The sequence below is a fragment of the Euprymna scolopes genome, chromosome 4 (genome assembly GCF_053919585.1).
Source record: "Euprymna scolopes isolate OS-2025 chromosome 4, ASM5391958v1, whole genome shotgun sequence".
Classification (NCBI taxonomy): domain Eukaryota; kingdom Metazoa; phylum Mollusca; class Cephalopoda; order Sepiida; family Sepiolidae; genus Euprymna; species Euprymna scolopes.
In genome coordinates, this window is record NC_136485.1 from 43,339,009 (window position 1) to 43,351,611 (window position 12,603).

Consider the following 12,603-nt stretch of genomic DNA (forward strand, 5'->3'; position numbering starts at 1 on the left):
TATTAACATCTATGCACCAGTAAAATTTTTATTAACATCTATGCACTAGTCAAATTCTTGATTCACAATGATGCACCAGTCGAAGTTTTTATGCAAAACTATGCACCAGTCAAATTCTTATTAACATCTATGCACCAGTCAATTTTTTATTAACATCTATGCACCATTCAAATTTTTATCAACATCTGTGCACCAGTCAATTTGTATTAACATCTATACACCAGTCTATTTTATATAAACATCTATACATCAGTCAATTTTATATTAACGTCTATGCACCAGTCAATTTTATATTAACATCTATGCACCAAATTTTTATTAACATCTATGCACCAGTCAATTTTATATTAACATCTATGCACCAGTCAAATTTTTATTAACATCTAGTCACCAGTCAATTTTTTATTAACATCTATGCACCAGTAAATTTTTTATTAACATCTATACACCAGTCACATATTTATTAACGTCTATGCACCAGTCATTTTTTGTTAACATCTATGCACCAGTCATTTTTTATTAACGTCTATGCACCAGTCATTTTTTGTTAACATCTATACACCAGCCAAATTTTTATTAACGTCTATGCACCAGTCTATTTTTTATTCAAAATTATGCACCAGTAAAATTTTTATCCACGTATATACACCAGTCAAATTTTTATGCACAATTATGCACCAGTCATTTTTGTTAACATCTATGCACCAGTCAAATTTGTATTAACCTCTATGCACCAGTCCAATTTTTATTCACAATTATGCACCAGTAAAATGTTTATTCACAACTATGCATCAGTCAATTTTTTATTCACATCTCTGCACCAGTCAAATTTTTATTCCCTACTATGCACCAGTTTAATTTAATTCAAAACTATGCACCAATGAAATTTTTAATCACTATTATGCACCAGTCGAATGTTTATTCACTAATATGCACCAGTAAAATTTTTATCCACGTATAACTTTTAGTAACAACTATACACCAGTCAAATTTTTATTCACAACTATGCACCAGTCTTATTTTATTTAAAACTCTGCACCAGTAAATTTTTTATTAACATCTATTCACCAGTAAATTTTTTATTAACATCTATGCACCAGTCGAATTTTTATAAAAATCTATGCACCAGTTAACTTTTTATTAACGTCTATGCACCAGTCAAATTTTTATTAACATCTATGCACCAGTCAATTTTTTATTCACAGCTATGCACCAGTAAAATTGTTATTAACAACTAAGGACACCTCGAATCTTTACTAACAACTATGCACCAGTCCAATTTTTATTCACAATTATGCACCAGTCAATTTTTTATTAACAATTATGCACGAGTCAATTTTTTATTCACATCTCTGCACCAGTCAAATGTTTATTCACTACTATGCACCAGTCAAATCTTTTTCACAACTATGCACCAGTCAAATTTTTATTCACTAGTATGCACCAGTCAAATTTTTATTCAGTAATATGCAACAGTAAAATGTTTATTCAAGTATATGCACCAGTCAAATTTTTATGCACAATTATGCACCAGTCAAATTTTAATTCACTACTATGCACCAGTAAATCTTTTAGTCACAATTATCCACCAGTCAAATTTTTATTCACAACTATGCACCAGTCTTATTTTATTCAAAACTCTGAACCAGTCAATATTTTATTAACATATATTCACCGGTAAATTTTTTATTAACATCTATGCACCAGTCAAATTTTTATTAACATCTATGCACCAGTCAATTTTATATTAACATCTATGCACCAGCTAAATTTTTATTAACATCTAGTCACCAGTCAATTTTTTATTAACATGTATGCACCAGTCACTTTTTATTAACATCTATGACCAGTCACATTTTTATCAACGTCTATGCACCAGTCATTTTTGTTAACATCTATGCATTAGTCAAATTTTTTTTAACGTCTATGCACCAGTCATTTTTTTGTTAACATCTCTGCACCAGTATTTTTTTATTAACATCTAGGCACCAGTAATTTTCTGTTAACATCTATGCACAAGCCAAATTTTTATTAAAGTCTATGCACCAGTCTATTTTTTTTTCACAATTATGCACCAGTAAAATTTTTTATCCACGTATATACACAAGTCAAATTTTTATGCACAACTATGCACCAGTCATTTTTTAGTCACAACTATGCACCAGTCTTATTTTATTAAAAACTCTGCACCAGTCAATTTTTTATTAACATCTATTCACCAGTCAATTTTTATTAACATCAATGAAACAGTCAATTTTATTTTAACATCAATGCACCAGTTCAATTTTTATTTACATCTATGTACCAGTCAAATTTTTATTAACATCTATGCACCAGTCAGTTTTATATTAACATCTATGCACCAGTCAAATTTTTATTAACATCTATGCACCATTAGTTTTTATTAACATCTATGCACCAGTCAATTTTTTATTAACATCTATTCACCAGTAAATTTTTTATTAACATCTATGTACCGGTAAAATTTTTATAAACATCTATGCACCAGTCAAATTCTTGATTAACAACTGCACCAGTCAAATTTTTTATTAAAAAATATGCACAAGCAAAATGTTCGTAAACATCTAGTCACCAGTCAATTTTTATTAACATCTATACACCAGTCAAATTGTTATTAACACTATGCACCAGTCAATTTTTTATTAACATCTATACACCAGTCAATTGTTATTAACATCAATGAAAAAGTCAATTTTATTTTAACACTATGCACCAGTAAAACTTTTAGTCACAACTATGCACCAGTTAAATTTTATATTCACAACTATGCACCAGTCTTATTTTATTCAAAACTCTGCACCAGTCCATTTTTTATTAACATCTATTCACCAGTAAAATTTTTATTAACATCTATGCACCAGTCAATTTTTGATTACCGTCTATGCACTAGTCATATTTTGTTAACATCTATGCACCAGTCAAATTTGTATTAACGTCTATGCACCAGTCAATTTTTTATTCACTCATATGCACCAGTAAAATTTTTATCCACGTATATGCACCAGTCAAATTTTTATGCGCAATTATGCACCAGTCAAATTTTTTATTTAACTCTGTGCACCAGTAAAACTTTTAGTAACAACTATGCACCAGTCAAATTTTTATTTACAACTATGCACCAGTCTTATTTTATTAACAACTCTGCACCAGTCAATTTTTTATAACCATCTATTCACCAGTAAAACTTTTATTAACAGCTATGCACCAGTAAAATTTTTATTAACATCTATGCACCAGTAAAATCCTTGATTAACAACTATTCACCAGTCAAATTGTTTATTAAAAAATATGCACCAGTAAAATTTTTATAAACATCTATGCACCAGTCAATTTTTTATTAACATCTATACACCAGTCAAATTTTTATTTACACTATGCACCAGTCAATTTTTTATTAACATCTATAAACCAGTCAATTTTTATTAACATCAATGAAACAGTCAATTTTATTTTTTCATCAATGCACCAGTCCAATTTTTATTAACATCTATGCACCAGTAAAATTTGTATTAACATCTATGCACCAGTAAATTTTTTACTAACATCTATACACCAGTCAAATTCTTGATTAACAACTTCACCAGTCAATTTTTTATTAAAATATATGCAGCAGTAAAATTTTTGTAAACATCTAGTCACCAGTCAATTTTTTATTTAAATTTATACACCAGTCAAATTTTTATTAACACTATGCACCAGTCAATTTTTTTATTAACATCTATACACGAGTCAATTTTTATTAACATCTATGCACCAGTCAATTTTATATTAACATCTATGCACCAGTCAAATTTTTATTAACATCTATGCACCAGTCAATTTTTTATTAACATCTATGCACCAGTCAAATTTTTATTCACATATATGCACCAGTCAATTTTTAGTTAACATCTATGCCCCAGTCAATTTTTTATTAACATCTATGCACCAGTCAATTTTTTATTAACATCTATGCACCTGTCAATTTTTTATTAACATCTATTCACCAGTAAAATTTTTATTAACAGCTATGCACCAGTCAAAATTTTTATTAACATCTATGCACCAGTCAAATTCTTGATTAACAATTATTCACCAGTCAAATGTTTTATTAACATCTATGCACCAGTAAAATTATTATAAACATTTATGCACCAGTCAAAATTTGTATTAACATCTATACACCAGTCAAATTTTTATTAACACTATGCATCAGTCAAGTTTTTATTAACATCTATACACCAGTCAATTTTTATTAACATCAATGAAACAGTCAATTTTATTTTAACATCTATGCACCAGTCCAATTTTTATTGACATCTATGAACCAGTCAAATTTTTATTAACATCTATGCACCAGTCAATTTTTTATTAACATCTATGCACCAGTAATTTTTTTATTAACATCTATGCACCAGTCACATTTTTATCAACGTCTATGCACCAGTCATTTTTGTTAACATCTATGCATTAGTCAAATTTTTTTTAACGTCTATGCACCAGTCATTTTTTTGTTAACATCTCTGCACCAGTATTTTTTTATTAACATCTAGGCACCAGTAATTTTCTGTTAACATCTATGCACAAGCCAAATTTTTATTAAAGTCTATGCACCAGTCTATTTTTTTTCACAATTATGCACCAGTAAAATTTTTTATCCACGTATATACACAAGTCAAATTTTTATGCACAACTATGCACCAGTCATTTTTTAGTCACAACTATGCACCAGTCTTATTTTATTAAAAACTCTGCACCAGTCAATTTTTTATTAACATCTATTCACCAGTCAATTTTTATTAACATCAATGAAACAGTCAATTTTATTTTAACATCAATGCACCAGTTCAATTTTTATTTACATCTATGTACCAGTCAAATTTTTATTAACATCTATGCACCAGTCAGTTTTATATTAACATCTATGCACCAGTCAAATTTTTATTAACACCTATGCACCATTAGTTTTTATTAACATCTATGCACCAGTCAATTTTTTATTAACATCTATTCACCAGTAAATTTTTTATTAACATCTATGTACCGGTAAAATTTTTATAAACATCTATGCACCAGTCAAATTCTTGATTAACAACTGCACCAGTCAAATTTTTTATTAAAAAATATGCACAAGCAAAATGTTCGTAAACATCTAGTCACCAGTCAATTTTATTAACATCTATACACCAGTCAAATTGTTATTAACACTATGCACCAGTCAATTTTTTATTAACATCTATACACCAGTCAATTGTTATTAACATCAATGAAAAAGTCAATTTTATTTTAACACTATGCACCAGTAAAACTTTTAGTCACAACTATGCACCAGTTAAATTTTTATTCACAACTATGCACCAGTCTTATTTTATTCAAAACTCTGCACCAGTCCATTTTTTATTAACATCTATTCACCAGTAAAATTTTTATTAACATCTATGCACCAGTCAATTTTTGATTACCGTCTATGCACTAGTCATATTTTGTTAACATCTATGCACCAGTCAAATTTGTATTAACGTCTATGCACCAGTCAATTTTTTATTCACAATTATGCACCAGTAAAATTTTTATTCACAACTATGCATCAGTCAATTTTTTTATTTACATCTCTGCACCAGTCAAATTTTTATTCACTCATATGCACCAGTAAAATTTTTATCCACGTATATGCACCAGTCAAATTTTTATGCGCAATTATGCACCAGTCAAATTTTTTATTTAACTCTGTGCACCAGTAAAACTTTTAGTAACAACTATGCACCAGTCAAATTTTTATTTACAACTATGCACCAGTCTTATTTTATTAACAACTCTGCACCAGTCAATTTTTTATAACCATCTATTCACCAGTAAAACTTTTATTAACAGCTATGCACCAGTAAAATTTTTATTAACATCTATGCACCAGTAAAATCCTTGATTAACAACTATTCACCAGTCAAATTGTTTATTAAAAAATATGCACCAGTAAAATTTTTATAAACATCTATGCACCAGTCAATTTTTTATTAACATCTATACACCAGTCAAATTTTTATTTACACTATGCACCAGTCAATTTTTTATTAACATCTATAAACCAGTCAATTTTTATTAACATCAATGAAACAGTCAATTTTATTTTTTCATCAATGCACCAGTCCAATTTTTATTAACATCTATGCACCAGTAAAATTTGTATTAACATCTATGCACCAGTAATTTTTTTACTAACATCTATACACCAGTCAAATTCTTGATTAACAACTTCACCAGTCAATTTTTTATTAAAATATATGCAGCAGTAAAATTTTTGTAAACATCTAGTCACCAGTCAATTTTTTATTTAAATTTATACACCAGTCAAATTTTTATTAACACTATGCACCAGTCAATTTTTTTATTAACATCTATACACGAGTCAATTTTTATTAACATCAATGACACAGTCAATTTTATTTTAATATCTGTGCACCAGTCCAATTTTTATTATTATCTATGCACCAGTCAAATTTTTATTAACATCTATGCACCAGTCAATTTTATATAAACATCTATGCACCAGTAAAATTTTTATTAACATCTATGCACCAGTCAATTTTATATTAACATCTATGCACCAGTCAAATTTTTATTAACATCTATGCACCAGTCAATTTTTTATTAACATCTATGCACCAGTCAAATTTTTATTCACATATATGCACCAGTCAATTCTTAATTAACATCTATGCCCCAGTCAATTTTTTATTAACATCTATGCACCAGTCAATTTTTTATTAACATCTATGCACCAGTCAATTTTTTATTAACATCTATTCACCAGTAAAATTTTTATTAACAGCTATGCACCAGTCAAAATTTGTATTAACATCTATGCACCAGTCAAATTCTTGATTAACAATTATTCACCAGTCAAATGTTTTATTAACATCTATGCACCAGTAAAATTATTATAAACATTTATGCACCAGTCAATTTTTATTAACATCTATACACCAGTCAAATTTTTATTAACACTATGCATCAGTCAAGTTTTTATTAACATCTATACACCAGTCAATTTTTATTAACATCAATGAAACAGTCAATTTTATTTTAACATCTATGCACCAGTCCAATTTTTATTGACATCTATGAACCAGTCAAATTTTTATTAACATCTATGCACCAGTCAATTTTTTATTAACATCTATGAACCAGTAATTTTTTTATTAACATCTATGCACCAGTCACATTTTTATCAACGTCTATGCACCAGTCATTTTTGTTAACATCTATGCATAAGTCAAATTTTTATTAACGTCAATGCACCAGTCATTTTTGTTAACATCTATGCACCAGTCAATTTTGTATTAACGTCTATGCACCAGTCATTTTTTGGTTAACATCTATGCACACGTCAAATTTTTATTAACGTCTATGCACCTGTCAATTTTTTATTCACAACTAAGGACAACACGAATCTTTACTCAAAACTATGCATCAGTCCAATTTTTTTCACAATTATACACCAGTCATTTTTTTATTCACAATTTCGCACCAGTCAAATTTTTATTCCCTACTCTCCACCAGTCAATTTGCACCAGTGTAATTTTTATTTACTGTTATGCACCAGTAAAATTTTTATTCACTAATATGCACCAGTAAAATGTTTATCCACGTATATGCACCAGTCAAATTTTTATGCACAATTATGCGCCAGTCAAATTTTTATGCACAATTATGCACCAGTCAATTTTTTTTAACGCTATGCACCAGTAAAACTTTTAGTCATAACTATGCACCAGTCAAATTTTTATAAGCATCTATTCACCAGTAAAATTTTTATTTACAGCTATGCACCAGTAAATTTTTTATTAACATCTATGCACCAGTCAAATTCTTGATTAACAAATATTCACCAGTCAAATTTTTTATTAAAAAATATGCACCAGTAAAATTCTTATAAACATCTATGCACCAGTCAATTTTTTTATTAACATCTATACACCAATCAAATTTTTATTAACACTGTGCACCAGTCAATTTTTTATTAACATCTATACACCAGTCAATTTTTATTAACATCAATGAAACAGTCAATTTTATTTTAAAATCGATGCACCAGTCCAATTTTTATTAACATCTATGCACCAGTTAAATTTTTATTAACATCAATGCAACAGTCAATTTTTATTAACATCTATGCACCAGTAATTTTTTTTATTCACAGCTATGCACCAGTCAAATTTTTATTCACAACTATGGACCAGTCGAATCTTTACTCACAACTATGCATCAGTCAAATTTTCATTCACAATTATGCACCCAAAAAAATTTTATTCAAAATAATGCACCAGTCAAATTTTTATTCAATTATATGCACCAGTCAAATTTTTATTCACATATATGCACCAGTCGAATTTTATGCACAATTAGGCAATAGTCAAATTATTATTTAACACTAGGCACCAGTCAAAGTTTTATTCACAACTATGGACCAGTCTTATTTAATTAAAACTATGCACCGGTAAATTTTTGTTAGCATCTATGCACCAGTCAAATTTTTATTAACGTCTATGCACCATTGAATTATTTATTACCATCGATGCACCGGTCAAATTCTTTATTCACAACTCTTCACCAGTTAAATTTTTTATTAAATGCTATGCACCAGTCAATATTTTAATGACATCTATGCACCGGTCAAATTTTTATTAACATCTATGCACCAGTCAAATTTTTATTAAAAGCTATCCACCAGTCAAAATTTTATTAACATCTATGCCACAGTAACATTTTTATTAAAATCTATGCACTAGTAAATTTTTTATAAACATCTATGCACAAGCCAATGTTTTATTTACATGTCTGCACCAGTCAAATTTTATATACGTCTATGTACCAGTCAATTTTTATTCATATCAATGCACCAGTAAACATATTTATTCACAGCTATGCACCAGTCGAATCTTTAATCACAACAATGCACTAGTCAAATTTTTAATCACAATTATGCAACAGTAAAATTTTTATTCACAACTATGCACCAGTAAAGTTTTTATTCACAATATAGCACCAGTTTAATTTTTATTCACTACTCTACACCAATCAAATTTTATTCACATATATGCAACAGTCAAATTTTATTCACTATATAGCACCAGTAAAATTTTTTAACATCTATGCACCAGTCAAATCTTTATTCACTACTATGCACCAGTTAAATTATTATTCACAACTATGCACAAGTCAAATTTAATCACAATTATGCACCCGTCAAATTTTTAATCTCTACTGTGCACCAGTCTTATATTAATTCACAACTCTGAACCGGTCCAATTTATATTCACAACTATGCATCCGTCGAATTTTTATTCACAACTATGCATCAGCCATATCTTTATTCACAATTATGCACCAGCCAATTTTTTATTCACAACTATGCACCAGTCAAATTAGTTTTTCCCAACTATGCACCAGTCAAATTTTTATTCACAACTATGCACCAGTCAAATTATTTTTTCACAATTATACACCAGACAAATTTTATTCACAATTATGCATCAGTCAAATTTTTATTCACAATTTTGCACCTGTCAAATTTAGTAACAACTATGCACCTGTAAAACTTTTATTCACATCAAGGCACCAGTCCCATGTTTATTCAAAATTATGGATTAGTCAACTTTTTTTCACAATTATGCACCCGTCAAATTCTTATTCACAACTATGCACCAGTCAAATTTTTAATCACAGCTATGCACCAGTAAAACTTATATTCACATCTATGCACCATTTCCATTGTTATTCACAACTAGGTATCAGTCCAATTTTTATTCACAACTTTGCACCCGTCAAATTTTTATTCACAAATATGCACCAATCAAATTTTTATTCACAACTATGCACCAGTACGCTTTTTAGTCACATGTATGTACGAGTACGGGTTTTATTCACAACTTTACCCCAGTCCAATATTATTCACGATTATGCACTAGCCCAATTTCTATTCATGACTATGCATCAGTCCTATGTTTATTCACGTCTATGTACCAGTCTAATTTTTATTCACAACTATGGAACAGTCCCATTTTATTCACAACTATGCACCAGTCCAATTTTTATTCAAAACTATGAACCAGTCCAATTTTATTCACATCTATGTACTATCCCATTTTTACAACTCTGCCTCAGTACGCTTTTATTCACAACTATGCAACAGTCCTATTTTTATTCACAACTATGCACCAGTCAAATTTTTATTCACAACTATGCACAGTCCAATATTATTCACAGCTAAGCAACAGTCCAATTCTTATTCACAACTATGCATTAGTCCTATGTTTATTCTCAACTATGCCCAGTCCAATTTTTATTCATATCGATGCATCTAATCGTTCTTTTGTCAGTATAATCCAAGCACAATTTTTGTGTAAACTATTATGCATTCTACTGTTATTTTTATTTAGCAAAAATTATTACTATTAATGCATTAATTCTTTAGAAACATATATACACACACACGCATATATATATATATATATATATATATATATATATATATATATATATATATATATATATATATATATATGAACGGACGTTTAGTCTACATTCGTAATACACTCCCCTTGACTAGAGATAGAGAAACAAACCTAGAAACGGGCGATCAAGCCTTTATGTTCTTTAGACTAAACATACAACACAACATTATCTGCTTTTATTTTCTCTACCGCTCTCCCTCGACCCAGGGCTGCACCATAATAAACAAAGTCTCTGACAGTATAGACACAGCACTCTCTCTTTCGACACTAGCGCTTAAGTCCATGTATTTGGTGACTTTAATGTTCACCACAAAAACTGGCTTGGATTCTCTACTCACACAGATGCAGCGGTCATCACAACACATAGTTTTGCTATATCTGACTCCCTATAACAAATGATTACGTTTCCAACCCATTTCCCTGAACAACAAGCATCACTTCTAGATCTGTTTCTGACTACAGTTCCCGAGGATTGTACAACAAATTCTGACAGCCCACTCGGTAACGCTGAACATGCAGTTATAATGGTTTAAATCGCCCAAAATTCTAGACCCAAAACTGAAGAGCCAGTGCTAAAAAAAAGCAGATATTATAAAAAGGCTGACTGGGAAGCCATCAGAGATCTTATCAGAGATGCCCCATGGAGAAATATTTTTCTCTTCCTGCTGAACAGTGCGTAAATGATACCACTGAATGGTTCAAAACAGCAATGGAAGCACATGTTCCAATGGGGAAATATTTTTGGCAAGCCCCACTCTCCCCAATGGTTTACTTCGACTTGCGCAACTGTCATTGCTCAAAGGCATCATGCATACCGCAGATTTTACCGACATAAATCCAGTTCAAACAAACAGAAGTACATAGAAGCTATACACAACGATAAGAAAGAAATAGCGACAGCCAAGAGAGAATTTACTGAAACAACTAAAAAACGCTTCGAAGCACAAAAATTAGGAACTCGCGACATCTGGAAAATCTACAAAAGTGTAGTAAATAATGGGCAATCAACAATTCCCCCACTAAGCATCAATCACGAGGTTGTTTGCTTAGAAACCGAGAAAGCTAATATGATTGCCAGCCGGTTTGCCTCGACCTACACACTGGACCCTTCCAACCACCCGCTGCCTTACTTTCCTTTGCGGACAGACGCCACGCTAGACGATTTAAAAATCACCCCTGCTCAGGTACATGCTATCATAAAAAAACCTTGACCCCCAAAAGCATGTGGACCTGATCTCATCCCAGCTGTGCTATTAAAAAAGTGCTCAGCCGAAGTAGCTCCAGTCCTCTCCAAACTCTAAAACAAATGCCTTAATGAATCATGCTTTCCGGGCTGTTGAAAAACCGCTTCTGTGGTACCAATATTCAAGAATTCTGTCGAAAGAACTGACCCATAAACTTATCGCCCCGTTAGCCTTCTCCCAATTTTCGCCAAAATGTTTGAGACCATAATTAACCATGCTCTAGTCCGGCACATTAAAGATGCTAAACTTCTGACTGACAAACAATATTGATTTAGACAAGCCCGGTCCACAGCTGACATCCTCACTGTAATCTCTGAATGTATATACCATTCATTGGACAAAGCGGGGGAGGGAAGAGCGGTAGTACTGGATATATCTAAGGCTTTTGACAGGGTATGGCACAAGGGTCTCATCAGGAAAATTAAATCATGCGGTATCACTGGTAGAGTACTTAGCATAATTTTTATCCATCTTAGACAAGAGAAGAATCCAGGTTGTGCTCGACGATCGAACATCTAAAGAGTGTGATATAAATGCGGGAGTGCATTAGGGGTCTTCTCTTGGACCTCTATTGTTCCTGCTATTTATTAATGACCTCCCCGAAAAACTGCCTCTGAGATGGGTATATATGCTGATGACACTACACTCTATAACATATATCACAGGAAAACAAATGAACACATATCTAAGGAAATGGCAAAAACACTAGAGGATAGCCTTCAATCTGTAGTGGAATGTGGACATAAATGGATGGTCATATTCAATGCTGCCAAGACTAAACTGGTTTCCTTCAATAACTACAAGAAACCTTCTCTGCCACGAATAGAAATGGCCAGTGACTCCCTGTC